The sequence below is a fragment of the Callorhinus ursinus genome, unplaced genomic scaffold (assembly GCF_003265705.2).
Source record: "Callorhinus ursinus isolate GAN/ISIS: 27379988/994484 unplaced genomic scaffold, GSC_fseal_2.0 scaffold2, whole genome shotgun sequence".
NCBI classification, from domain to species: Eukaryota; Metazoa; Chordata; class Mammalia; order Carnivora; family Otariidae; genus Callorhinus; species Callorhinus ursinus.
This window is the reverse complement of record NW_027397064.1, coordinates 52,703,997-52,730,782: the sequence shown is the minus strand read 5'-3', so window position 1 is coordinate 52,730,782 and position 26,786 is coordinate 52,703,997. Positions and strand designations below refer to the sequence as shown.

At 42.6% G+C, this 26,786-nt stretch overlaps 1 protein-coding gene and 2 pseudogenes across 9 annotated transcripts in view; 2 read left to right on the top strand and 1 right to left on the bottom strand.

The window, feature by feature from the left end:
- OSBPL6 (oxysterol binding protein like 6) overlaps positions 1-26,786 on the top strand; it is a 207,033-nt gene that overhangs the window by 58,600 nt on the left and 121,647 nt on the right. Inside the window, exon 3 of one of the 9 annotated variants that reach the window (XM_073881889.1) lies at positions 4,861-5,071. The exons of the other annotated variants lie outside the window; for them this stretch is intronic. The gene's annotated coding sequence lies outside the window, so the exon portion shown is untranslated. The remainder of the gene's footprint in view (positions 1-4,860; positions 5,072-26,786) is intronic. 9 annotated transcript variants of the gene reach the window in all.
- On the bottom strand, positions 10,269-10,828 carry LOC112806946 (transcription elongation factor A protein-like 8; annotated as a pseudogene).
- LOC112806907 (large ribosomal subunit protein uL3-like) lies at positions 15,308-16,569 on the top strand (annotated as a pseudogene).

The window sequence follows — 26,786 nt, the reverse complement described above, 5'->3', positions numbered from 1 at the left end:
AAAATAGAAGCCTTGGGGTCTTCTTTATGTGGGGTCTTCAGGAAACCTTGATGCTTTTACCTCAGACTTATTTATCATGGCCTGCTAGTTAGCCTCCCTTCCAGTCTTGCCACGCGCCAGAATGTCTTCCATTCTGCTTCTAGAGTTACCTCCCTCGCTGTTTAGTCTGATTCTATCACTCTCCTTACTCTAGGTTGCTGACTCCCCCTTTGTCTTCCCCACAGGGCGAGGGCCACTTCCAATGACGGCCACCAGCACCTGTGCCCTCGATGCTCAAAAGTGTGTGTAGAATGAATGAATCTGGTTCCAGTCTCGCTTCTCAGCTTTACCTCCCTGTGACTGGCCCCTGTGCTATCGTGCCCCCAGCCCCTCACCATTTCTCACGCATGCCCAGTTCTTTACTGTGTCCTGCTTTGTCATTTTTAGATTTTTTCTCCCATGTTCCTTATTTCACCTCACACCTTACAACTTTTCCGTTCTGATGAAAAAGTCCTTTTGTCTTTTTTCTGCATTGTCTTTGTTGAAGTCCGTCACCTCTCAGTACATTTCTTCCTTTTCTTGTCCTCATCCATTTCTGGTGTTAATTTTTGTATTTCTGATTCTAGGTGTTTTTTCAGATCTCCAAATGCTTCTGTGAGGATATTTAAGTCAGTTTGGAGTGTTGTTTCAGGTTCCTTCTGCTTTGGGTGGGGAGAGTTTTCAGCGGCTCTTTGGTAGGGTTCTGATGTTTTTCTCTTCCCAAGCATTTCCGCGGTGCTCTTGCTGGCTCGGGAGCTCGCATCTCTGTCAGAGGTGCCGTTTCTCCAATGTGTGCTGCTGCTGGTGGATGGCAAGGCTCTGGTGTGTCGTAGGAACCTTACTTTCTCTGTCTTCCTTCTGTGCTGTAGCACCACTCCCTCTTTCCTTCTCTCCCAGAAGCAACACTTCTCTCTCACCTTCAAGCCCTTTCGCTCCGTGGAGCTGGGGCTGAGAGCTGCCAGGCCTCGGGCCACGTGTGCTCTGTGGACACTTGGCACACGACTTTCCCTCTTCGGGGGTAATTTTGTCTGGGCTTCATTGGAGTCCCCTCCATGCCCCTGTTCTCCTTGCACACGTGCCTCTCTTCACACTCACTGGTGTGTAGCAGCAGAAGCAGCTCTTCTAGAAATTCGTTTCTTCCGACACTGACAGGTAATTTGAAGTTTGTGGTATTCTGTGCCCCTAATCGTGACAAATGCCTTGGGCCTGTGAAGATATTTGCCATCTTGTTGATTTTGTCGTCTTTTGGGAAGGATGTGTAGAGAGATTTGGACCCATGCAGCTGCCGTGGTCCTCCAAACTAGAAAGCTCCCGCAGGGAAAGTTACATTTCCCTTGCTTTTAGGTGAGAAACCCAAGACTCAGAAAAGCTAAGGAACTTGGCCAAGATGGCATGGACATCAAAAACCGGGATATAAGGAGAATTTCTTCTTTTGCTTATATCAGAGAAAGTCTGATCTGCTTTTATGAAGCTTATTTATGGTTTAGCAGAGGGGCAATGTAAATTTTCTTTTTTTCTTTAAAGATTTTATTTATTTATTTGTCAGAGAGAGAGAGGGGGCTCACGTAAGCAGGGGAAGTGGCAGGCAGAGGGAGAGAGAGAAGCAGACTCCCCGCTGAGCAGGGAGCCCGATGTGGGGCTCGATCCCAGGACCCCAGGATCATGACCTGAGCTGAAGGCAGATGCTTAACCAACTGAGCCACCCAGGCGTCCCTAAATTTTCTTGATAAATTTTAAAAATACTGTGGGGAAGTAAAGGTATTCTGAAAATGTTTAATGTTTCCTTTTAAAGAAATTTCAGGTTTGGGGGTGCCTGGGTGGTGCAGTCAGTTCGGTGTCTAACTCTTTTTTTTTTTTAAGATTTTATTTATTTATTTTGACAGAGAGAGACAGTGGGAGAGGGAACGCAAATAGGGGGAGTGGGAGAGAGAGAAGCAGGCTTCCTGTGGAGCAGGGAGCCTGATGTGGGGCTAGATCCCAGGACCCTGGGATCATGACCTGAGCCGAAGGCAGACATTTAACGACTGAGCCACCCAGGTGCCCCCAATGTCTGACTCTTGATTTTGGCTCAGGTCGTGAGATTGAGCCCCATATTGGGCTCTGTGCTCAGTGTGGAGTCTACTTGTCCCTGTCTCTCTGCTCCTCCCCCACCCCCAAATACATAAATAAAATCCTTTTTTTTTTTTTTCCAAATACGTGATTCTTCCCTTAAAACAGAAAGAAATTTCAGGTTTGGTTGTGTGGCTGTGTTGGTACATAATTATGTACAGACTGAAAGTTTGTGCTGCTTTATCTTTTTACGATGAAATGGAATTTTTCCTGTGATTGTCTCTTGATGCATATTGTTGAAGATCAAGAAGAATGTAATCCAACTTGTAACCTTAACATTGGTTGTTTCAAGGTTAGAAAAGCATAGCTGCTGGTGGAGAGGTTCTATTTCATTATGGAAGGATCAGTAAATATTGCTCTCCATGCATACAACAGTGTCAGGTTCCTTTTACTGTGATGGAGACATTTGTATCAAGTGTTCAGTCTTCGTATTTGTCTTGAGCGTTTTGGTTTGAGGATTTGAGAACTAAGAGTGTCAGATGTTTTAGAGGGAGACATGAGAGTTCTCTGCTTTGTTTCATTTTCTGTCTATACAATTAACATCTACTCATGCTGATATTTTGAAAAAAAACACAAGGAAAGAAAATAATCTGAAATCTCATTATCTAGAATCAACTATTATTGATTTTCTGGTATTGTTTGCTCTTCTGGTGTTTTTTCTTTTTCTGGGTCTTTTTTTCTATTGTATATTATGCAATATATACACCGGAAAAGTAGGTGTACCAGTAAAATGTGAACATTTTTTCCAATAAATCATCTATGGCATGATTTTTATTGCTATACATTTGTTCCTTTACATGGATGTGCCATACTTTACCTAATCAGTCTGCTTTTATTGATTTAGGTTGCTTGAGGTCATTTTTGCTATTTTGGCATTACAGTGAATATTTTTACAAATATATCTTTGTGTACACTTTGATACGTAAGGAGTAACTGACTCTCTTTTTTTAAGATTGCCACTTTTCTTCTTGGAGAAATAGAATAAAATGTACAGACTCCTTTTATATCTATTTGCTTTCCTTCAACTTTTCATCTTTGTTTTGTGGTTAAGTAACTCCCTACAGGCTCATTCCTTCACCCATCAGTTTTTCTCCCTAGAGTTCACTTTTGCATCAAATTATTCTATTTTCTATAGCTTTGGGTGCCATCTATATGCCGTTGATACCCAGACACTGACCTTTCAGTCAATTTACAAGTAAATCTCCAGCTGCTATTATAAAATCTGTAACAAGGTGTTTGATTCATAATCTCATAGCCAGACTCTCCCAGCAGGAGAGAGTTCTGAGCTGCAGAGCCGAGTTATCTAACTGCCTACTGGACATCTTGCCTGAGGTCACCAATAGACATTTCAAACCTCAAGTGTAAAAAAATAATCATAGCCACTAACAATTTTTTTTTGAGATTGCTGTGTGCTGGGAATCATGCCGTGTATTTTAAATGTATATGCCCTTTCTGTCTTAGCCACGTAGGTTTACCGTATTTCCCATTTTACAGATGACGAAAACAGACCAAGAAGGTTACATAGAAGCTAGTAAATCTTCCTGTGCTCTTTACAGATAAGCTGTGTGGTTTGCAAAATGGAGTTCTTTTTTTTTTTTTTTTTTTAAGATTTTATTTATTTATTTGACAGAGAGAGAGTTGGCAAAAGCAGGAACGCAAGCAGGGGGAGTGGGAGAGGGAGAAGCAGGTTTCCCGCTGAGCAGAGAGCCCAACATGGGGCTTGATCCCAGGACCCTGGGATCATGACCTGAGCCAAAGGCAGATGCTTAACAACTGAGCTACCCAGGCGCCCCGCAAAATGGAATTCTTGATGCTTCACCCTATAGTGTCTTCCCAAAGTATTTCTTGTCTTGGTAAATGGTGAGCTATCTACCCAGGAGCTCATGCCAGGAAATTGGGAGATATCCTTGGTACCTTTTTCTCCCTCACTTATCAATATCTCCTGTTGATCCTATTTTCCAAATCTGTCTTGAATCATGCCACTGTTCTGCACACCTACTGTGCACCACCACCCCCCCCCAACCAGGTCATGGTCATCCTTTCTCCACAACTCCTGACCCTGCTTCTGTTCCTGCCCCTCAGGACTAGTCCTCACACACAGAGTGATCTTTATGTATTCACATCTAATCCTTCACTGCCCTGGTCACAGCCTTCCATTCTCTTTCCATCCTCACTCTCACTTCCCTTGATGAGGCCACACTTCCTCTTCCTCAGGGCGCTGGCACCTGCTCTGCCTTCTGCCTGAAATGCTCCTCAGCTCCGTTCTTCACCTGAACAACTAACTCCTACTTCTGCTTCGGGTTTCATTTTAAATGTCACTTGTGCAGAGCAGAAGCCTCCTCAGATCCCGAATGAGGATTCCTCTTTCTGTTCTCAGACTCTGGCCATTCACCCTCACAGCCCTGAACATAGTGTATTGACTCCTCATCTTAGATTCGGACTCGTTTATAATATAACCTTAGACTTTATGGGATTATTTACCTGATAACTGCCCTTTCTGCTCCCCTCGCCTGTCAATGCCCTGAGAAGGTTGTGTCTGTGTCTATTTTTACCCTTGAACCTTAACCCTAAGCACAGTCCTTGGCACATAGTAGATGTCCACCAAATATTGGAATAAAAAAAGCAGGAACATATTGAGTTCTGGCCGCACCTGGAAGTGAAATAAGCTGGCATGTCTCTTTCCCCTGTCCAGGGGTGTGGGTGTGTAGTTGATTTTCTGTGTTTGTCTGGCAGGAGCCAAAGGACTGCAAGCATGGGACCCACCTTTAGGCAAACAAGGGAGTGGTGGGCTCAGGGAGTGGAAGATGCTACATAATGGAAGAATAAGACTCAAAGGAGGGAAGAAAGGACCACGGCTCGCTTTTGTCCCGGTGGGAGAGCCCATTGTGATCCCTAAGAGGGTTTGAAGGATTGAATTAGTCCCAGTTCTTAAAGTTTTTATTTGGTAAGTCATCTACTCTGTCAATATTGTGAAGTCAAACTTAGCAACAGTTACTATGAGTTTTTTTTTTCTCCTTCCTGCTCCTCTCAACTAGAGGAATATCTGCGTTTAATTTTCAACGGCATAAGATTTCATTAACTGTGAGTGTGCCATTTCTGCTTACAAGGGCTTTCCATGGAGCAGAAAGAGATTACAAGGGGCCCTTCATGCTTGATTACTGCAGAGGAGGCGGTATTCAGCAAGAGCCTCGCAGAGCCCATAATATGTCATTCTGGCCATCTGTCCTCCAAGGCACCTACGTGGGGCTCTTTTAAGGCTCAGAGTCATTTCGGTTTTGAAGGCACTTGTTCTTTCTGATCACGCACCCTTCCTGCCTAAAGCAGGGAAGTCACGGAACAACTGTGTTGGTTTAAATTCTAAATTCCTGTAACAGTGACAATACCTTTCCTAGGCACTGGCACCAAGTGGAGACAGTTTCTGTATCCCTGCTTTCCTGCATTTTCTTCCTCGAACTGCAAGTCACGGTGGCAGCAAGCATCCTGTACGCGTACTGGCCATGATGTAGTTCCCACCTTTTGAAATGCTGGACTCCAAGCAGAAAGTAATGTGCTTTCTCATATCTCCACGCTTGTGTGTTTCTCCTTTGGATTCTTAAGAATATCTGAGGCTGAAGAGTGGTGTTCTATTGGAACTCCACTTGGCCTTATGAGCTACTACACCAAAACCGCCCCCCCGGGCCCTTGAAGAGTGCAAGGGATTAGTGAGATTGGCAAACTCTGTCTGTACAGGGCCAGGTTGTAAATATTTGGGGGTTCCTGAGCCATATGGTCTGTCGCTAACTACTCACTCTGCTGTTGTGTGTGCAAGCAGTCATACAGCATATCAATACATGGGCATGGCTGTGGTCCAATAAAACTTTTATTACAAAATAAGCAGAGGGCAAGATTTGGCCCACAGGCCACAGTGTGCCAGTATAATTAACATAATTGCCCAAATCAAAACATTGTAAACAGGGAAGATGATTTGGATGAAACAAAAAAATGGCAGACTTTTGTTCTCATATGGTCAATGGTTTTTGTTAAGCAAATAGGACTGAGTTAGATGCCCTCTATGTCACAGATAACAACATTGGAACAACAACATTTGTTCTCATATGGTCAATGGTTTTTGTTAAGCAAATAGGACTGAGTTAGATGCCCTCTATGTCACAGATAACAACATTGGTACTTGAGGCCATTTGAATAGAACCAAATTTAGATATGCAGAAAGGCATAAATCCTATCCCATTCCTTATAATTAATATTAATACTTCTAGACTGTCTTTGGTCAACATGAATTAGATGTCTGCTATTTCTTCCTTCCTGGCATGATGAGATCATGGCACAACTCTGTCTTAGAATAGTTTTGGATCTTCTGCTAAAATAATATGACCTCTTGGTAAGCAGTACATTAGGGATCACCACATGTGATAATGGCCCCTGGTGTGACTAGACAATTAGTTTCTGCAGCCCTGAACATTTCTGAGAGAGTGGACTGTGGACAGAATCTATAGAAGGTGGCAAATATTAGCGAACACTCAAGCCACTGTACAAGAGAAGTTGTTACTGTTACTGTTACTGTTGAGTTTCAGGAAATGCTTTTGGAAGACAAGTAGAAGTGGACGACAAATTGAGTTGGTTGGTTTTGTTTTTTGGTTTTTGTTTTGTGTTTTGGTGAAGAAACTTCTTCCAGGAGACATGAGTTTTCAGACATTGATGATTAACTTTGATGTGGGTAAAGGTTTGTTAAGAATTCAGTAGTTTAATGGAATTTTAGATCTAGTCCAACCCTTTCCGTTTCACAGTCGGGGAAAGGGAGGTTATCCCAGTAATGTCATCCTGCTTTTTCTCATAGTTTGCTATATTATCTACATGCTGTATATTCTAAAAGGATAAATTCAGAGCCAGCGAATCAAAAGTGGATATAACAGTTAGTGTGTTCTTTATGGGCATGTTGATTTTATCCATCATCATAGTGGAGGTGGGGCTGCGAGTTGCCATGTTTAGTAAATAAAAATAGGACACCAAATTAAATTTGGACTTTAGATAAACATGGAATTTTTTTTAGTATAAAAGTTTAGTATAGAATGCAGTATTTGAGACATACTTATACTAAAAGATTCCTTGTTTATTTAATATTCAGATTTAACTAGACGGTTCTATATTTTATTTGCACCATATTGGGGGCCATATAAACTGGGGGAAATATAAACTCAGAACCTAAGTTTAATGGTGAAGGTATTATGAACAGGGTGATAGCTAGAATGGGAGTTTTAGCTTGAAGCCTTGATTTTTCTTGAAATGACCAGTACTTTGGTTATGGTGTTGTATAATGTGCTCTACCATGACAAAGGAATAAGAAGTGGGCAGTTTCCGTCATGGTTTTGTTTAGTAATTTCATAAACAGCAGCTCAGATGGTGTTCCTTGGGCCATCCTGAAACCCAGCAGTTGGCAGGGTTAGCCAACACTTTTTGGGGAAGTTGCGTGGAAGAAAACGGACATGGCGTTTGAGGCTGCCCGAGGAGGAGCGCAGCAGGTCACTTCAGGCAGAGCAGAAAGGCCAGCCTGGAAAACGGACATGAAAGCAGCATGTTTGCCTAAACCAGGTCGTCAAAGATGTTCGAACCCTGAAAGTAGGCACTGGGTGCAAACATCTATTATTTGAAGGTAAGATGAATGCAAAAGAATGTATCCACGTGACTTTCTTGTAAGTGTATTTTTGAACTGGAATGTGCTTCTTTAAAACATCCCTCCGGCATGCTTATTTACTTTGAAACTTGAACAAACAACAGCACGCCAGGCCAACCCCTTTGTCTTTTCAGGGTACACTCTGACTCTTAGGGACTAGACTGGGACATTAGAATAGAGTCACACCACTTCTCTCTCTCTCTCTCGCTGTCTCTGCCTCTCTTTCCCTTTCCCAGTACAAGTTGTATTTTGTGGTAGTTGTAACTGACGAAGGTTAGCTTAACAGACAAGTTAATAAAATAAAGAAACGGTCCATATGTCTACTGGGCTTCCTTGAGTTGAATATTTATGTGCCTTAACATTGAAGAGCCAAATATTTAGAAGTCCAGCTTTCTAATTTCTAAGTATAATGGATTCACATTAAGAATGTAATGTTTCTTATCCCTAATGTTGTGATTTTATATGCGCTCGTGAACATTATTTTGGATGGTTAAGCTTCAGTGGGTTTTATAACAGTTGAACCTCAGTTTTAAGCATGTGAATTATCTATGTCATTTAAGTTCCTAAACCAACTTCCTTCTGGAGTGTGCTTTTAGGCATCTTCTCTCAGCCATCAGGTTGATGTTTCTAGAAGGCAATCAAACTTTTTCCTAAGGCATTAATTTTTGCATTAGTAGGAAGTTATGCAAAATAAATCTTACAGTAAATATAAATAACATTTATGTTATCCATCCTTTTGATTTATCAGTTCTATTAGTATTTTTTCAAGCAGGAATTATTGAAAAACAAATAGATACACCTCATATTTCTGTTGAAAGAAATATACTAATGATCTCCTCAAACATTCCAGGATGGAATGTTAGCCTATTAGTAATTACAAATCTTCATTATTGATTTGTTACATTTATGTATTACTTCACAGCTTAGAAGTTACTTTTATTTCCATTGCCTCACGGGATGCTTGGCAACAAGCCAGAGTTATTTTGAGTGAGATGTGCAGGCATCATTATCTTCAGTTTATAAATAAGTAAAATGAGGTTCAGAAAGTTTGAGATTTGCCAAGCACCCGATTAGGTACTGGATAGGGGATTAAAGCTCTAGTCTTTTTAAAGAGACTGTTAGCATGGAAAATTTTAAACGTGTCCAAAGTAAACAGAACAGTGTGGTGAACCCCCATGTACCCATCCCCAATCTCAAGAATTATCAGTATTCTGCCACCTTAAATCATCTATACCTTCACCAGCTCTTACCCCCCCACATGATGATGATGATAGCATTTATAGTTTTTAAAAGTTTACATACATTGAAAAGCACTAACCTTAGCTCTATAGCTTTGACAAATGGGTATGCTTATGTAACCTATACCCCGCAAAAACAATTCCGTCTCCCCAGAAATTTCCCTCATGCCCCTTCTCAGTCAACTCCCCACCCTCCGTAGGTAACCACTGTTGTGTTTTTTGTTTGTTTGTTTGTTTTGGTTTTTTCCTACCAGAGATTAGTTTTGCTTGTTCTTAAGCTTCATAGGAGTGGAGTCATTCAGTACATACTCTTTTGCATCAGGCTTCTTTCGTTCAGCATCATGGCGGTTAAGTCTTTTGACCCAGAGTTAGGTGCTGTATTCAGACTGGTGCTGTATTCCTTTTTTTTTTTTTTTGTAATAATTGCCAGTTTTATTCCTCTGGCTAAGGGATCCAGAGGTAACTTGAGGTTTACATTTTTTAAATAGTTCTTCCATCAAGAGTTTAGGTGTCCCCATTGTCCTTAGAAGCTGGTTGCAAATTATTTAACTCTTACTTAGAAAACTTTAATTCTTGGGCGCCTACGTGGCTCAGTTGGTTAAGCGACTGCCTTCGGCTCGGGTCATGATCCTGGAGTCCTGGGATCGAGTCCCATATCGGGCTCCCTGCTCAGCAGGGAGTCTGCTTCTCCCTCTGACCCTCTTCCCTCTTGTGCTGTCTATCTCTCATTCTCTCTCTCTCAAATAAATACATAAAATCTAAAAAAAAGAAGAAGAAGACTTTAATTCTTTTTGTGTGTGTGACATGTGTTCATGAAAAAATACATATAAGCAAAAAGAAAAAGCTCACGCCACACAGAAATAAGCAGTTATGTTTCTGATATATGTTTGTATGTATACACACACACACACACACACGTGCATACACACAAATTTGGGATTTAATCCTACATATGTGAGCTGATACTAAATATATTGCTTTGTAACCTGTTATGTTTTACTTCACAATATATAATGAATATATTTTCATGCAAATGTGTGAAACTTTCCAACTGAAAAACAGACCTGGAGAATGGGTCAAAATACAAAATCCAGTGAGATGCTGATAACAAGGAAACTACCTAAAACAAAATTCCACCAGATGATTAAAGTAAAACGAAGGTCAAAGATACATCAGAAAATGCTAACAGAAAGAAAGCAGGGGCCAGATTTTAATATCAGACAAAAAAAAGGAATTCAAGGCCTAAAGCACACAGAGTAAGGACAGCTGTGTGAATGTCTTTGCTTCCAATGCATCATCACAAACTTGTTTCTCACTCTTATCTCTTCCCTAAGCCTTTCCAACTCATCTACTCCTCTTATCATTTCTACAGGGTCCAAATGCCTCACAGGAGTGTCCTCTTTAAACCCCTTGCCAGGCTGGGTCAGCCCTCCTCTAAGATTTCCTTCTGCTTCCTGGCTTACACCTTCTTCGGAAGGTTGAGGATTGATTTCCTTCTGCCTCCTGTGATTCATCTTCTGAAGGGCGGTCGGCCTTGGTCTTTGGCATGTTTTGTGGTTTTCCTTCATTTTCTTCACAAGACTTTTGCATGTTGAGTATTTTTCTGGCATTTCTTTTGAATAAATTAATCCTGCAGGGATCCAGGGGATTTTCCGCCTCCTTCCCTCACTCGATTTGTGTCATGCCCAAAAGACCAAAGAGTCCTGAAAGGATCCGGGACACTTTTCTCCTTCTCCAGCAATACGGAGCTGCTACAGGGAAACAGGCCCTGGACTATAAGGACTTCTGCACACGTCGACTCTTTTTTTTTTTTTTTTAAAGATTTTATTTATCTGATGGAGAAAGACACAGTGAGAGAGGGAACACAAGCAGGGGGAGTGGGAGAGGGAAAAGCAGGCTTCCCGCGGAGCAGGGAGCCTGATGTGGGGCTCAATCCTAGGACCCTGGGATCATGACCTGAGCCGAAGGCAGACGCTTAACAACTAAGCCATCCAGGTGCCCCTGGTGCTGTATTCCTATCTCATAGCTACAGAAAGATGATTTCCTGAATGATACCACGAGAAAACCCAGGTCCTGGCTTCATTTTATCGTTGCTTAAGTTCATATAGGGAGATGAACAGTTTTTCTTGACGTATGAAGGATCCATCATTTCCTCCCGTGAGAGCAGATTCTGTTTGGAAGGTTGGTGGTGCTGGGGCTCCATGAAATAATTTGCCTGTAGCTAGCCAACTCATTTGCTTATGCAAATGATTCCCCACGCCTCAGGTCCCTTTCCTACTAATTTCCCCTAGTGTGTCTGCCTATATGTTTCTGGAGTCCTCTTGATCAAATTCCATTTGAGCTTGTGCTGATTTTTTAAGGTCAAGTACTGATAATTGTAAGATTCAGAAAGCCATTTACCTGTCTTGTCATTTTTAATGGGATTACTTAACAGTTTAGTTTTACTAATTAAGTAGAAGAGGAATGATCAAAATAGTGGTTAAATTACTGTACCCAGAGCTTGCATTTCATTTCATTTCATTTCATTTAAAAGAAATCAGTGAGAACTCAACAGTAGAATTAGATCCAAAGTGGTTTTCTTCTGTAGGGAATTTTCTTTGAATTCTTTAACTCAATTATCTCTATTTTAGGTTACAGAAGGACAACACAGACCAAAAAAGTAAAAGCAGAATTACCCTTACTTGTCACTATTAGGGGATATATGTATAAGAGTTTATCTAAGGAAAGGCTCATAAGTAGAGCGGTGAACCCAAGGATGAACTAATTTATAAGAACCTCTGGCTCCTTTGTCAGACAGTTTCTTTCCCAAAGAAAGTTTATATACTGACGTTGCTGAATTACTTGTAGTTTCTTTAACTGTTTGAAAAGAAGAGAGTCTGAAAGGTCAAATTAACTTCGACTTTATTCCATTTGCTGTTTGCGTTAAGTTTGAATCAATAGTGGATAATTCGTTTCCTTGTGAAACCTCTGGAGGGTGGGACTGGCTTCCGGTGATCATAGCATCGAGGACCGTTGCTGAGATCCCGTTCACTCATTAGGAGGTGCTGCATGGTGATCTTCTAAATCTAACATTTTTCTTCAGTTATTAGCTGGAAAGCTTCCGTAAAGAGAAACTCTTCTGCATCAGTTTCTCCCTTATCCTGAGGAGCAAGCTTGTAATAGAAAAGCAAGATAAATCTGATTCTTTCTCTTTATTTACCAGTTTCAGAATGAGTTGGTTAACTGGCTTCCTCTAAAAGTGACCAATAACTTTTTAAATGAATTCATGGATCTAAACACATTTAATATGTTTGAATCCATTTGCAATCATTATTCTGTTTGATGATCAAATTACCCAGTTCTTGGCTAGGCTGGGGGGCCTCTTCTAACTGGCTTCTGAATTGTGTATATAGTGTGTGTGTGTGTGTGTGTGTGTGTGTGTGTGTGTGTGTGTGTGTACATGTATTAATCATCCACTTACTTATCTTTCTACTTATTTATTTAGAGTCTCTTTGATAGACAAGATGTTCCATGCTCATTGTACTTTTTATTCCCAGGCCTCGATTCAGCCATTTCTCCATGGAGCTCCAGTTCCTTTTGACGGAAATAGTATTTCAAGACACAATATGAACACTAGGGGTGGTGATCGCTGCTGGCTAGTCATTATTTCTTGGTCCTTTCAGGACATAAAGCTAGAAAATTAAGCAAATTGCTTCATGAGTTCAGACTGATACTTCCAATTCGAATTAAAGATTACTAACAAGTGATGATTGGTTGGAAAAGTACAGAGTGAATAACCAAGGACTGTACAAGAATGGAGAAGAGGCTAAGGAAATATTTATAAAAATCACAGAAAACGAAACTGCAAAGGGATCTTGAAATATATGATCTGGTTTTCTACCTACTTCTTTGCCCTTTCCCAAAAGCTACATTTGAACATGTCTGAGTAGAGAAAAGGATCAAGAAGGTGAAGCTCAAATCTTAGTCACTGGCTTCAGCCGGACAGGAAATGGCTGAATGCCTTGATGTGAAGTGATTTATGTGAAGTGAGGAGATCAGAAAACACATTATGGCAGTTCAAATGGAAAACTTTGTATTGAGCGAATTTCAGCTTCGGTTGACCCTCCTTCAACTGTTTTCTCACTTTGAACTTTTTCTTGAAAAGGGCTTTTATCTTTAGAAATGAGATATTTGGTGTGTGAAAACAAGGCAGAATTAACTGCCAACAAGCCCCTCATACCCATGGTGGTTCTGGTTTCCCTTCATAGTCAGGAAAGCTCTCCGCATCATTTTTGTCAGATTTCCCCTCCTGGTCTTAACTTGAACGTTGTTGTTATTTGGGAGGCAGTGTGTAAGACATTTTGACTACTATTTTGTATTCTATAGGGTGGAGGCAAGAGGCCCAGGCTTCAGTGTCCCCTGGTTAGTCTGGAAGGCATATGAGTTCATGTACACATTCAATATCTAAGGCAAAACATTACACATATGCATGTTATTGTCATAATTAGAGATGCAAACATGAATATTTTACTGACTCCAAAGGGAGATTCAGAATTAAATACAGATGTAAATTTTTGTTCTTTGCTAGAAAAACTGCTTATAAAGGTTTAAAATGCCAGTCTCAAAAGTATGTCTGTTTTCACATTGAATATCTACAATAAGTGAAGTAAATGTGTTAAATATTCTCAGTTGTTTTAGTATTAAATTTTCTCTAATGCTTGTTGCGAAAGGGAATTGTTTTTGATGGGGAAGAATACAAATATGCCAGCTTTTTTAAAAAAGATTTTATGGGGGCGCCTGGGCGGCTCAGTCATTAAGCGTCTGCCTTCGGCTCAGGTCATGATCCCAGGATTCTGGGATCGAGCCCTGCATCGGGCTCCCTGCTCGGCAGAAAGCCTGCTTCTCCCTCTCTCACTCCCCCTGCTTGTGTTCCCTCTCTTGCTGTGTCTCTCTCTGTCAAATAAATACATAAAATCTTTTAAAAAAATTAAAAAAAATAAAAAAGATTTTATGTATTTATTTGAGAGAGAGAGAAAGCATGAGTTGGGGGGGAGGGGCAGAGGGCGAGGGAGAAGCAGACTCCCCCATGAGCAGAAAGCTCAATGTGGGACTCGATCCCAGGACCCTGGGATCATTACCTGAGCCAAAGGCAGACGCTTAACTGACTGAGTCACCTAGGCGCCTCAAATATACCAGCTTTTAAGGTTAGTAACAACATGTTAGCAACTCTATTTCATTATTATTATTCAGAATCTGTTTCCAGGGGAAGCATTTCATGAATCAAGATACATAAATGAAGTGTCGTTTATGTTTATTTTAAACTTAATACTCATTTTTAAAGAGGAAATCTTAATATTTTGAAAAAGACATCAGTGAAATGCAATGTTGTAAGGACAATTTCCTTTTGATATATTTTTTGAAAGATTTATTTATTTATTTTAGAGAGAGAGAGAGTGCATGAGAGCAGTGGGTGGGGGCAGAGGGAGAGGGAGAGAGAGAATCTCAAGCAGACCCCCCCCCCCCCCTAATCAAGAGCCCCACAAGAAGCCTGATTCCACGACCCTGAGGTCATGACCTGAGCCAAAATCAAGAGTCGGAGGCTTAATCAGCTGAGCCACCCAAGCGTCCCCTCCTTTTGCTATTTCAACAGAAAATAGCTTAATAGCCTCCCTCTCTAAGCCTGTGGGATCCAATGGATTAAAGATGGAAGAGGCTGGCTTTCATTAAAATTAAAAACTTCTACTCTGTGAAAGATAATGCCAAGAAAATGAGAAGACAAGCCACAGACTAGGAGAAAATATTTGTAAAAGACATATCTGATAAAGGGCTATTATCCAAAATATACAAAGAATTCTTAAAACCAAACAATAAGAAAACAAACAACCTGATCAAACAATGGGCCAAAGACCTTAACAGATACCTCACCAAAAAAGAGATATAGATGGCAAATAAGCATCTGAAGAGATGCTCCACATCATATGTCATCAGGGGAATGCAAAGTGAAACAACAATGAGGTATGACTGCGCTCCTATTAGAAGAGACAAAAATCCAGAACACTGATAATACCAAATGCTGGTGAGGATGTGGAGCAACATTTGTTGCTGGTGGGAATGCAAAATAGTATTGGCTGCTTTGGAAGAAAGATTGGCAGTTTTTTACAAAGCTAAACATGCTACTATATGATCTGTAGTCACTCTTTGGTATTTACCCAAAGGAGTTGAAAACTTATGTCCACCCAAAAACCTGTACAGGAATGTTCACAGAACCTCTGCTCATCTCTACTGGCAACATTTGGCGGTGGAATGTCTCACCGGAAATTCTCCACTCCCAGGCATGGGTTTCTGGGCTTCTTGCCTCAGAAGCACAGCAGCCAGCACCGTGGGAAGGTCAAGAGCTTCCCCAAGGATGACTCTTCCAAGCCTGTCCCTCTCACAGCCTTCCTGGGCTACAAGGCTGGCATGACTCACATCGTGCGGGAGGTGGACAGGTTAGGATCCAAGGTGAATAAGAAGGAAGTTGTGGAGGCTGTGACCATTGTGGAGACACCACCCATGGTGGTTTGGGCATGGTGGAAACCCCTCGAGGCCTCCGTACCTTTTAAGACCATCTTTGCCGAGAACATCAGTGATGAATGCAAAAGGTGCTTCTATAAGAACTGGCATAAGTCTAAGAAGAAGGCCTTCACCAAATACTGCAAGAAGTGGCAGGATGATGATGGCAAAAAGCAGCTGGATGAGGACTTCAACAGCATGAAGTACTGCCAGGTGATCCGGGTCATCACCCACACCCAGATGCGTCTGCTTCCTCTATGCCAGAAGAAGGCCCACCTCATGGAGATCCAGGTGAATGGAGGCACAGTGGCCGAGAAGCTGGACTGGGCCCGTGAGAGGCTGGAGCAGCAGGTGCCTGTGAACCAAGTGTTTGGGCAGGATGAGATGATCGATGTCATTGGTGTCACCAAGGGCAAAGGCTACAAAGGGGTCACCAGCTGCTGGCACACTAAGAAGCTACCCTGCAAGAACCCACCGGGGCCTGAGAAAGGTTGCCTGTATTGGGGCATGGCACCCTGCCCGAGTGGCGTTTTCCGTGGCTCAGGCTGGGCCAGAGAGCTACCATCACTGCACTGAGATCAACAAGATCTATAAGATCGGCCAGGGCTACCTCACCAAGGATGGCAAACTGATCAAGAACAATGCTTCCACGGACATTGTCTGTGTCTGACAAGAGCATCAACCCTCTGGGTGGCTTTGTCCACTATGGTGAAGTGACCAATGACTTTGTCATGCTGCAGTGCTGTGTGGTGGGAACCAAGAAGCGAGGGCTTACTCTCTGCAAGTCCTTGCTGGTGCAGACCAAGCGGCGGGCCCTGGACAAGATTGACCTTAAGTTCATTGACACCACCTCCAAGTTTGGCCACGGCCGATTCCAGACAGTGGAGGAGAAGAAAGCATTCATGGGACCACTTAAGAAAGACCAAATTGCAAAGGAAGAAGGAGCTTAATGGCAGGAGCAGATTGTGCAGCTGGTGGGATCTCAATAAACATTATCTTCCAGTGGGGGGGGAGGGGGAAGAAGCTCTACTCATAATTACTAAAACTTGGAAACAACCAAAATGTCCTCCAGTAAGTGAATGTTTCAATGGAATATTATCCAACACTAAAAAGAAATGAGCTATCAAGTCATGAAAAGACATGCAGGGAGCTTCAGTGCATATTGCCCACTGAAAGAAGCCAATCTGAAAAGGCTACATACCGATTCCAATTATAGAACATTCTGAAAAAAGTAAAACTATGAATGCAGTGAAAAGGTTAGTAGTTGCTCAGGGGTTGGAGCGGTTGGGCGGGGCAGGGATGAACAGATGGACTCAAAGGACTTTTAGGACAGTGAAAATACTCTCTAAGTTACTATAATGGTAGATGTCATTATACATTTGTCCAAAGCCATTGAGTGTACAATAACAAGAGTGAACCATAATTTATAGACTTTGGGTGCTTATGATGTGTCAATATGGGTTCATCAATCGTAGCAAATATACGAGTTGGGGGGAATGTTGGTAATGGGGGAGGTGTGCCTGTGTGGCTGCAGGTGCACATGGGAAATCTCTGTACTTCCTCAGTTTTGCCGTGAACCTAAAATTGCTCTAAGAAATAAAGTCTTAATTTTAAAAAGTTATGGGGGAAAAAAGGTGCTAGAAAAAGATTGGAATCCTAGGGTTTCTATATCTCTCAGTGCTTCTTGGAATTCATAAGTTGGGAAATACGGAATTGAGGTGAAGAATCAGAATTGAAATTCAGAGTTGGAGAAAGTACGTCCAAATCCCATATAACACTCAGTATAGCCAGTGCTTGGTACTGTATTAGTTCTTGTCTTATCAGGAGTTCCAGACTTTGTCTTTTGTAGATATAGTTGCAAATTTATAATGGAAATGGAACCCTTGTTAGTGTGATCCTGGACTAAAGTACAGCTAAAATAAACTGTCGGAGCTGGAAGGAGCTTTGTGATCATCTGGTAGCCCAACATCTTCAGTTTATAAATAAAGAGACCAAGCCCCAGAGACTTGCAAAGTGACACACTTCAAAGCAGCAGGGCTGTGACTAGAAATCCAGACATCCAGCTCCTGGTCAGGATGTTTTTCAGCTATATTGGGATGCTTGGTGATGGTGCCTTTCTCTCTCTGACCACATGTCTTTCACACCTCGGTTAGGAGGCCTCAGGGCTTGCAGAGATGCTCAGGTATCTCTCTGACCACATGTCTTTCACACCTCGGTTAGGAGGCCTCAGGGCTTGCAGAGATGCTCAGGTATCTCTCTGACCACATGTCCTTCACACCTTGGTTAGGAGGCCTCAGGGCTTGCAGAGATGCTCAGGTATGGGTATATGTGTGCTTTACTCATGAGACACAAATTCTCAGTACCTTCTAAAATGATGATGATCAATTTAAACTTGGCCTCAAGATATCCTTGAAGCCTCTGACATTGTAGCCTTTTGCCAAGAGCTTTTTCCTCTTGTTGGCGAGAGTCACACTAAGTCCATATTTAGGATGGAGGACAGGACTGTCGCCCAGTCACAGGAGGCTCAGGGAGCTGTCCGGGGGGTGGGGCTTCTTACATGATGACCGACAGTTGGGCTGTACACGGAACACTGTTCTACGCCGTGAATGCTAGGTGCTTTGTTCCTTAAGGTCTTCCGCTTATTCTTGAGTTATGGAAATGATCTAACCAGGGGAAAGTAAAATCCATAAACATATAAAAAAACAAATTAAGTCCCTTGAAGTTACTTGATCAGTAGCATCATTCCGTCATATAAATGTCAAAACTGATCATCAGGCCAGTACTATGGATTCATAAGGCATTGTCTCCTTTAATAATTGGGCTTTAATGTATTCTGTCTGCAGGCGGAACTCTGCTTTGTGGATGCATGCGAGCCCCTCACAATAATGGCATCATAATCTCCCAAGGGGTCCCTGGGCCATAGGTAGGGAATCACTGGTGTGCAGCTCAAGGGAGGTTTGAAAACTCAAGAGTATCATCAGTGGGACACAGTGGGGTTTTTTTATATGTCACTTTTTAAGAGTCTTATACTGATAAGCGTGTAGATGTGTGTGTATGTGTACAAAATGACGAAATACAGCCCCCGAAGTTTGCACAGAACAATTTAATTTAGTTAATGCTGTTTCAAGTTGTAGGACTGACTGACTGTCCCACAGCTGCAGTAGAGGTCACAGATCTTTGCCAGTGGCTTTGCCTTGAAAGATTTGGGCCAGCTCTTGGAAGCGTGGCAGCATTTTGGGGGCAAGTGTGAGCAGGTCAGCATGCTTCCCTGCCGTCGCTGGCCTCCATCTGACGAGACTGCCGCATGGATGCACTAGACTCTTTATTCCCACCAACATTCCTGTGTTGGATTCCTAACCCCCAAAGTGATGGTGTTAGGAGGTGGGCCTTGGGAGGTGATTCGGTCCTGAGGGTGGAGCCCTCACGAATGGGATCAGTGCCCTTATAAAAGAGACCTCCCCGAGCTCCCTTGGCCCTTCCACCTTGTCTAAGCCACCCAGCCGTGGTTATTTTGGTCCGGCGGCCGGAACGGACAAAGTCAGTGTACCGGGTCCTTCAGCCTTTCTCTTTCACTTTCTTTGTCCCCTGTCCCCCTTCCCTCCCCTACCCCCCTTCCCTCCCCTCCCCTTTTCATCACCTCTTTTCCACTTCTTTCCCAACTTTGTGCTGCAGGTATTTGAGCACCGTGTAGCTGTGGGAAGTTTACAGACTAGTGGTTAAAACATGCGCCTAAAAAGAGATCACAGAAATCTCTCTCTGCCAACTTGCTTCAAATGCTGGGGCAAAAATGTGGTGCTATGAGACCCCGACAGAGAGAGGGCCCCACCTGCGGCGTGAGAGAATGTTGCCTGGGCACTAACCTCTGGGCTGAACTGGGCTTAAACAGATGATGAAGAAAGGGAAAGAAGTGTTTTCCATGCCGAGGAACCAGAAGGTTCTTCAAGAATTGAAAGGAAGGATGACATGGGGTTGGTGAGGCCAGGACAAATCACACTCAGGTTTGCAGGGCTGCCTGTTTGGAATTCTGGTCTCAAGCCTAATCCTCAATCCTTCTGTGAAGTGCTTCTTTGTGCTGAGCTGATTCAGGGGCTGCAATGCACCCAGTGGACTGCATATATGTGTTCTCTGATTTTTATGGGATGCCACTACCCCTGCAGCCCTTCACTGACTGTATTAGTCAGAGGGAGCTGCTGTTAACAGAAGCTGGCCATGCACTAGGTGGCTTAAACAACAGATGCTTATTTTCTCACAGTTCAGAGGCTACAAGTTGAAGATCAAGGTGCCATGGGGGTTGGTTTCTAGTGAGGACTCTTTCTGGCTCATGGACGGCTATCTTCTTACTGTGTCCTCACATGGTTTCTCTGTGAGCTGGTGTGGGAGGGGGGACGGGAGAGATTTTGATCTCTACTGGCTCTTCCTCTTCTTATAAAATGCCAGTCCTATCTGATTAGGGCTCACCCTTCTGACCTCCTTTAACCTGTATCACCTCCCTAACGTCCCTAGATCATATCCAGATACAGCCATGTTGAGGGTTAGAGCTTCAACATATGAATTATGTGGGGACGTATTTTTAGCATGTCACACTGACCTGTCATAACGTTGGAGCATGACTTCTTTCTTTTTAAATTTTACTTACTCATTTGCCAGAGAGAATGGGGGCGGGGGAGAGAGAACAAGCAGGGGGAGCGGCAGGCAGAGGGAGAAACAGCCTTCCCGCAGAGCAAGAAGCCTGATGTGGGACTCGATCCCGGGACCCTGGGATCATGACCTGATCTGAAGACAGATGCTTAACCGACTGAGCCACACAAGCATCCCTGGAGCATGACTTCTGACGATTGTTCCCAGGATAATAGAAGAGTAAAGCTCTGCAACATTTGGGCTTCTCCCTTTGAATACCAGGGAGAGAACCAAACAGAAACTGATTCTGTTACGGCAGCATGCTCCATCACGAAGCCACAGGGCTTGCGGTGGATCAACTTGCTCCGTCTCTGAAGTGGGCATAGGTCTTATGAGGGCAGCTGATGCTCAGTGGCTGGGGATGCTGCAGGTCAGCAGGAAAGTCAACAGGAAGCCTGAATACATGGAGAGAGAGGCTGGGACTTCCAGATGCAACCTGCAGCCTTGTGACTTTAGGCGAGAACAGGTAGCTTTGGGAATCACGGGAGGCCTGCTGTCAGTAACACCACCACAGAAAAGAAAATTATGAAACTTAAGTCATCCCTGGTTCTTGCTCTTTCTGTCAGATCAGTGGTAACTGTTGTTAAGTACATTCAGTTATAGGGCTCATGCTTTTTCTGGAACTTTTCAATTAATGACCCTTAGAAAAGGCACATTTAAAAAAACAGACTGGGGAGATGAGTAGCATGGCATCCTACACGTCATTCTCAGGGGTGTTTTCTGGGCGTGTGGATACGTATGGCACTAGCAGGACCGTGAGCACTGTGGGAAGAGGAAGCTAGAGAGGCTTGGCTATTTTCTTTTTTTGGCCGGTGCGTTGAAAGGTATCAAAGCAAAGGCTTATCATTTTCCCCTCGATGACGTGAGTCTCCCGATCCTATCCGTACTTTGCCCACTTGACCTCTTCCACGTTCTTATTATAGGGTTCTATAATAGGATGAATCATACAGAATGAATTTCATTCTACTATTGGCTGAAAGGGTTTATGAAAGAAAGAAAACTTAGAATAACGTAAGCCACCTCCTACACTATACTAGTAGATAGAGCTTATATAAACATAGACTGTGTACTATCTGAAGTGTTTGACAGACTTACAGGCTTCCTAGGAGGCAGAAAAAAGTGAAAATCCGAAGAAAAGAACATTGGCCAGGAAACGCCAGGCCGAGAGAAGTACTATGGTGGTGATAGATGAGTAAACAAGGAATTAGTAAACACATGCTGCATATAAGACTGTGGCTGGCACTTAAAGGCATAGAAGGACTTAAACCAACCAGATATAAATTTAAGCAAAATATAAAATCGTCAAGTGATCGAAAAAAAGTACAATGAGATGTCAGAAGGTGGTATGTGATTTATTGCCGAATGAAGAGTGCTACCAATGAAGTGATTTTTCTCTACTAGCATCCACACTCCTTAACAGCGAGGATCACAAAGGGCATGCTTGCGATGGTTAGTGTAGCGGTCGGCATTCATTAATTAATCAAGGCGAGGGAACACTGAACTTTTTGAAGTAAGGATGGTGTTTTTTGCTTGTTTGTTTAAAAGGTGTAACTTATGTACAATAAAGTATGCAAAATCTTAAGCGTAGGTTCAATTAATTCTCCCTCTCTGTATCTATGCATAAAGCCACCCCCAGATGGAGATCGAGAACATTTCTAGCACACTGGAAGGTTCTGTCACACCTCTTTCAGTCCGTACCACCCAGTAGTAGCTGCCATTCTGACTGCTGTCACTGCACTTTAATCCTGCCAGTCTTTGAACTTCATACCCATGGAATTATACAATGGTTCTCTTTGTGTTGAGATTTGTCCATGTCGTTGTGTGCTGTTGCAAGTGCCAGCAGTTCATTCTTGCTCATTTCTGTGTGTTATTCTTAATGGCCATTTGGCTTATTTCAAGTTTGCTGCTAGTAGGAATACAGCTGCTATGAACATGTTCAGATTTGTCTTTTGATGGATGTAAGCACTCACTCCTCTTGAGATCTATCCAGGAGTGGAATTGGTGGGTCACAGGGTATTACTGCCTTTAGCAGATATTGTCAAACATTTTTCCAAAGTGCTCATCCCAACTTACATTCCCCCCAGCAATGTAGAAGAATTTGAATACAGATTCTAAATTGTTTTTATAGGTTTCAGTAAAGTTCATTCGGAACATGTAAGACCCTGGTCATTACAATCCAAGAGAGTGAGGGAGGGAATGCATTTTTCCCAGTGTTAGTATTGCTCATACTTCCAGACTCCAAACTCTCAGGGCCAGAGCACAATGTAGGCAGGCATTCAGCCAGTATTTGAGTGGATCCTGAGACAGGTCCATAGTTTAGGAAGGAAGATGAATGTGACAGCAGGGTGTAGTGGCAACCAGTTATTGAATTCTGACCTTTACAGATATCAAGGCTCTCAGCTTTATCACTTGCTGGTTTCCTGATGTCTTTCGTTTTACAATTCTGATTGAGTCTGCGCTGTGCCAAGACGTCTTGTCCTACTGTTGCTGCTGCATAAAATTAAGGATGGTCAGGCAAGGTCCACAATAACATAGTCACTGGTCCAGAACGGGTTGGTGACTGAGTGGGACAGGTTTGTGGACTACACCATGGTCAGGGGAGCCTATGATAGAGCCTTGCAGCACGGTTGAGGATGGGCTCCAGTCAGGTCTGTAACAAGCAGGACAAGAAGTAGGCAATAAATGCTTTCCAAGAAATTCTTCCGTTTGGTTCTCTTATCAAGGAATAGGAAGAACCACGAGGCATGACCAGGGATAATTTGAGTCTCGAATATGTGCCGTGTGACTGTTGGGCAAAGCTGCTTTAGAAGCTAACATTGAGGAACGCCTGAGTGGCTCAGTCGGTTAAGCGTCTGCCTTTGGCTCAGGTCATGGTCCCAGGATCCAGGGATCGAGCCCCGTGTCAGGCTCTGTGCTCCGCGGGGAACCTGCTTCTCCTGCTTCCACTCCCCCTGCTTGTGCACTCTCTCTCTCTCTCTGTCAAATAAATAAATAAATAAAATCTTTAAAATAAATTAATTTTAAAGAGCTAACATTGGGTACCTGCCACATCTCAGGCATTCTTCTTTCCTTGTCATTACAACCCTGTGCAATGGGTACTCTTAGAGCCCCATCTCACAGGTAAGGAAACCCAGGAATGAAGAGAAGACATAACTCAGCCGAAGTCCTCCAGCTAGAGGGTAGGAGAGCAGGATTTGAATCTAGTTGCTTCCAGAGACTGGGTTCTTAGCCACTCACTGCACAACAGCTCTCTGTTAGGGTACTTTAAACTTTTAAATGCATAGTCTTCATTTCTATGAACCTCATAAAAGTTGGGTATTTGAAATGAACGTTTTGCTGATTTTTATGTGTCGTTTCTCCCTGGGATGGTTTGCAAACTTGTAGTCTGAAGAAAGTTTGACATATAGAGGTATTAGAATAATCCAAGGATCTCAGTTTTTGAAAAGAAAAATTTTAACCTAGTATTAGTTGATATGTATCAGAAGGTTTGTAAATTAGCAGCCAAACATACTATTCAATAACATGGCCGTATTTTTGCATGAACTATGGTGTATGCCATGAGAACTCAAGGATAATTCTGAAATCCAAAAAACCCTTCCATGCAATTACCAGTTGAGTGTCTGCCAGGTGGCACGTGCAGTACTAGGTTCTGAGCATCTATTACCTGTAATCTCCCAAGCAACTTGAACTAGGTTTTATTAGATCCCAGATCCCCACTTTTCAGATAAGGGAATTGAGGATCTAGAAAAGCCGAATAGCGTGCCCAGTTTCATAGCTAGAAAACATCACCATGGGGATTTGAACTAAGCCTGTCTGACTCCCCTCTTTCCTTGATACCACACTCTTCCACTTGTGCCTAAAGGAAGCGCTCGATTTCAAGGAAGTTGCTGCTCTGTGGTAACATACTTCACCCTGCTGTCCCCATCCGTTTTTTTTTTTTTAATCAGTCTATGGCATCCAATTAGATTTCCAGAAGAACGGTTTTGAATTGTAATGGATGGCACTGTTCCCTGTCTCAAAATTTTAAATTGTATTCTGATTTTACTGACAATACTATCTAAATACAAGAAACTTTAGTTGTAAGAATGCTGATAGACCTGATTTAGTTGTCAAATTTTTTTTGTGGTCTCATGAGCAAACAAGTAAGTCACTGTGGAAACCAAATAGAAACCTAGACGAATTGATACGGTAAAAGGCCTAAGAAATGGAGCAGCTTGAAATAATTTCATCAGAGTAGCATAGGGGATAAAAGAGAATTACTTGAAGAGAAATTAGGCCAGGGTTATTCAGTTAAGTCACATATACAGATTATGCAAATCTTTTATTTATTTAGAGCCTATTTTATCATTTAAACCAATGTGTAATTTATAACGATATCACCGACAATATTTACCTAATTTGTTAACCTAAATTTTTAACCTTATTCTGACCTCCATTTGCGTGTGGTAGGTATATTTGTACTTTAAAAGAATATATGTAATAGTCTTTCTTTTTTTTTAAGATTTTGTTTATTTATTTGACAGTGAGAGAGACGACAGAGGGAACACAAACAGGGGGAGTGGGAGAGGGAAAAGCAGGCTTCCCGCGGAGCAGGGAGCCTGATGCAGGGCTCCATGCGGGGCTCGATCCCAGGACCCTGGGATCACGACCCGAGCCAAAGGCAGACGCTTAATGACTGAGCCACCCAGGCGCCCCTGCAATAGTCATTTTAAAGGCAAGGAGGATGAAACAGTTAGAGTCTCCTGCTATCTGCTCCAGGGATTCAGTTGCCATTCCAGTAATCCAAGAGACACCAGCAATGTGATATTAGAGACCGAATGTTCCAAATGTCATTGATATAAAAGCCATATCACGTAGATCCCCCAACAGAAATTTCCCATTAGCACGATTCTGAGTCAGGCCATCCCAGTGAGAGTGTTCTTTCATGTGGGGTTAGGGCTTAGGTCATGTATTCTTGCAGGATTGGGGGCTTCGGAAAATTACATAGGTCTAAGAGTGTATATGAAAACTCATTTATGTAACCATTTGTAAACTGAGTAGACAGAGCAATGTCCTCTGTGAACGCAGGACTGCAAACAGTAGGCAGCTGTCCAGTGGTCTGGCGAGAACATATGGATCGGCACAGCCCTGCGGCATCACCCTAGAGTGAAGTCAGCCTCTCCCTTGTGATCCAATAAGTGTTTGAATGAATGCCATCCAAGTGGCCTCTCAGGGCTCGTGAACCTCTGCCCAGGCAGTATCAGACTGCCGGGGTTTGGGGGTTCTTTGGTTACTGTTCCCTTCTCTTGGCATTTGTGAGTTCTGTTATGTATCAGATTCTCTGATTTTTGCATTTTGGTCCTTGCATATTTAGAGTGTAGGGCGTATTAGACATAATGACTGAAATGATCATTATATACACAGGTCTTGAGAGCTCTTTAACCAAAGCCCAGAGGCGACCAGTATTTTGAGTCTGTAGCAGAGGAAACACAGGATCAGCCATCTTATGATTTCTTTAACTTGAAAGTACGTTATCAGTCACATGAGTAGAAGGGAAGCTTTTAATGCATCACTGTTAGTCGTTGCTGGTGAGGCACTGGATGGTAAATGTAATGGCGGTTTCTTCGCCCTAGGAGTAGCATTCAAATTCTCATCTCTCAACTTCATGAGAAAACAAGTCTTGCTGCATATCTTTTAAACTGAAACCTTTCTTCCTTCAAAGTTGGTCTGGTCCTGTCCATTTGGTTTCAATAACCAGTCACAGCGAGCTTTCAAACACTTTAGAAGAAGGTATGAGGGCCTGCCATGTAGAGGTGTGCCCATGGTGCAGTTGGGCTTCTGAGGATGAGGCAGATGTGGGCATTGTCCTCAAAGAGCATACAGTTTGGGGAAGAAAAGACATGTGTCTCAAGAACTCTGATCAAGATGGACTGAGGAAAGTCCATGAGGTACTGTGCAAGGATTGTGAAAGTTAAGAACCTGGAGAATTCCTTCTAGGAAACAGCTCCCTGTCACCCACACAGGGTGTAAAGGAAGGATGGGATTGAGATTTTCGAGATGTAAGGGGAAGACTGTTTTAGAGTAAACACACACAGTGGGTGAAGAGTCGGTACATCTGGGGGGAATTGCTAGGAGTTCTGTTTGGTTGAAGATTTCAAGAAGCCTGTTGTGGAAGATAAAGTTGGAAAGTTAGTTGGAGTTGGGTCACAGGGACCTTTAACGCTAGGATATGGAATTGGGGTTTATTCTCTCTTTTTTTCATTTCAAATTCTAACACAAGTGTGTTACTTTACAGTCTGATTATTAAGTATGATTATTAGTAAAAATTAAAGTATTCCTTTTGGCAGTTTGTGGGAAAATACAAAAATATTGTTACACAGTTAAAGTGGTATGGGTCAAAATGGATTTTTTGGGCTGAAAATTTTCCACAGAGGCAGTGCTAAATATATCACATAATCCTATCACTGAGGTGGAAGTCGGCTACATCACTACAGCATGCCCTTATTTTGATTCCTCCTTAGGTTCAATGATGTTAGGATCTGCATTTCATAGCTTTTCTTCTTCTT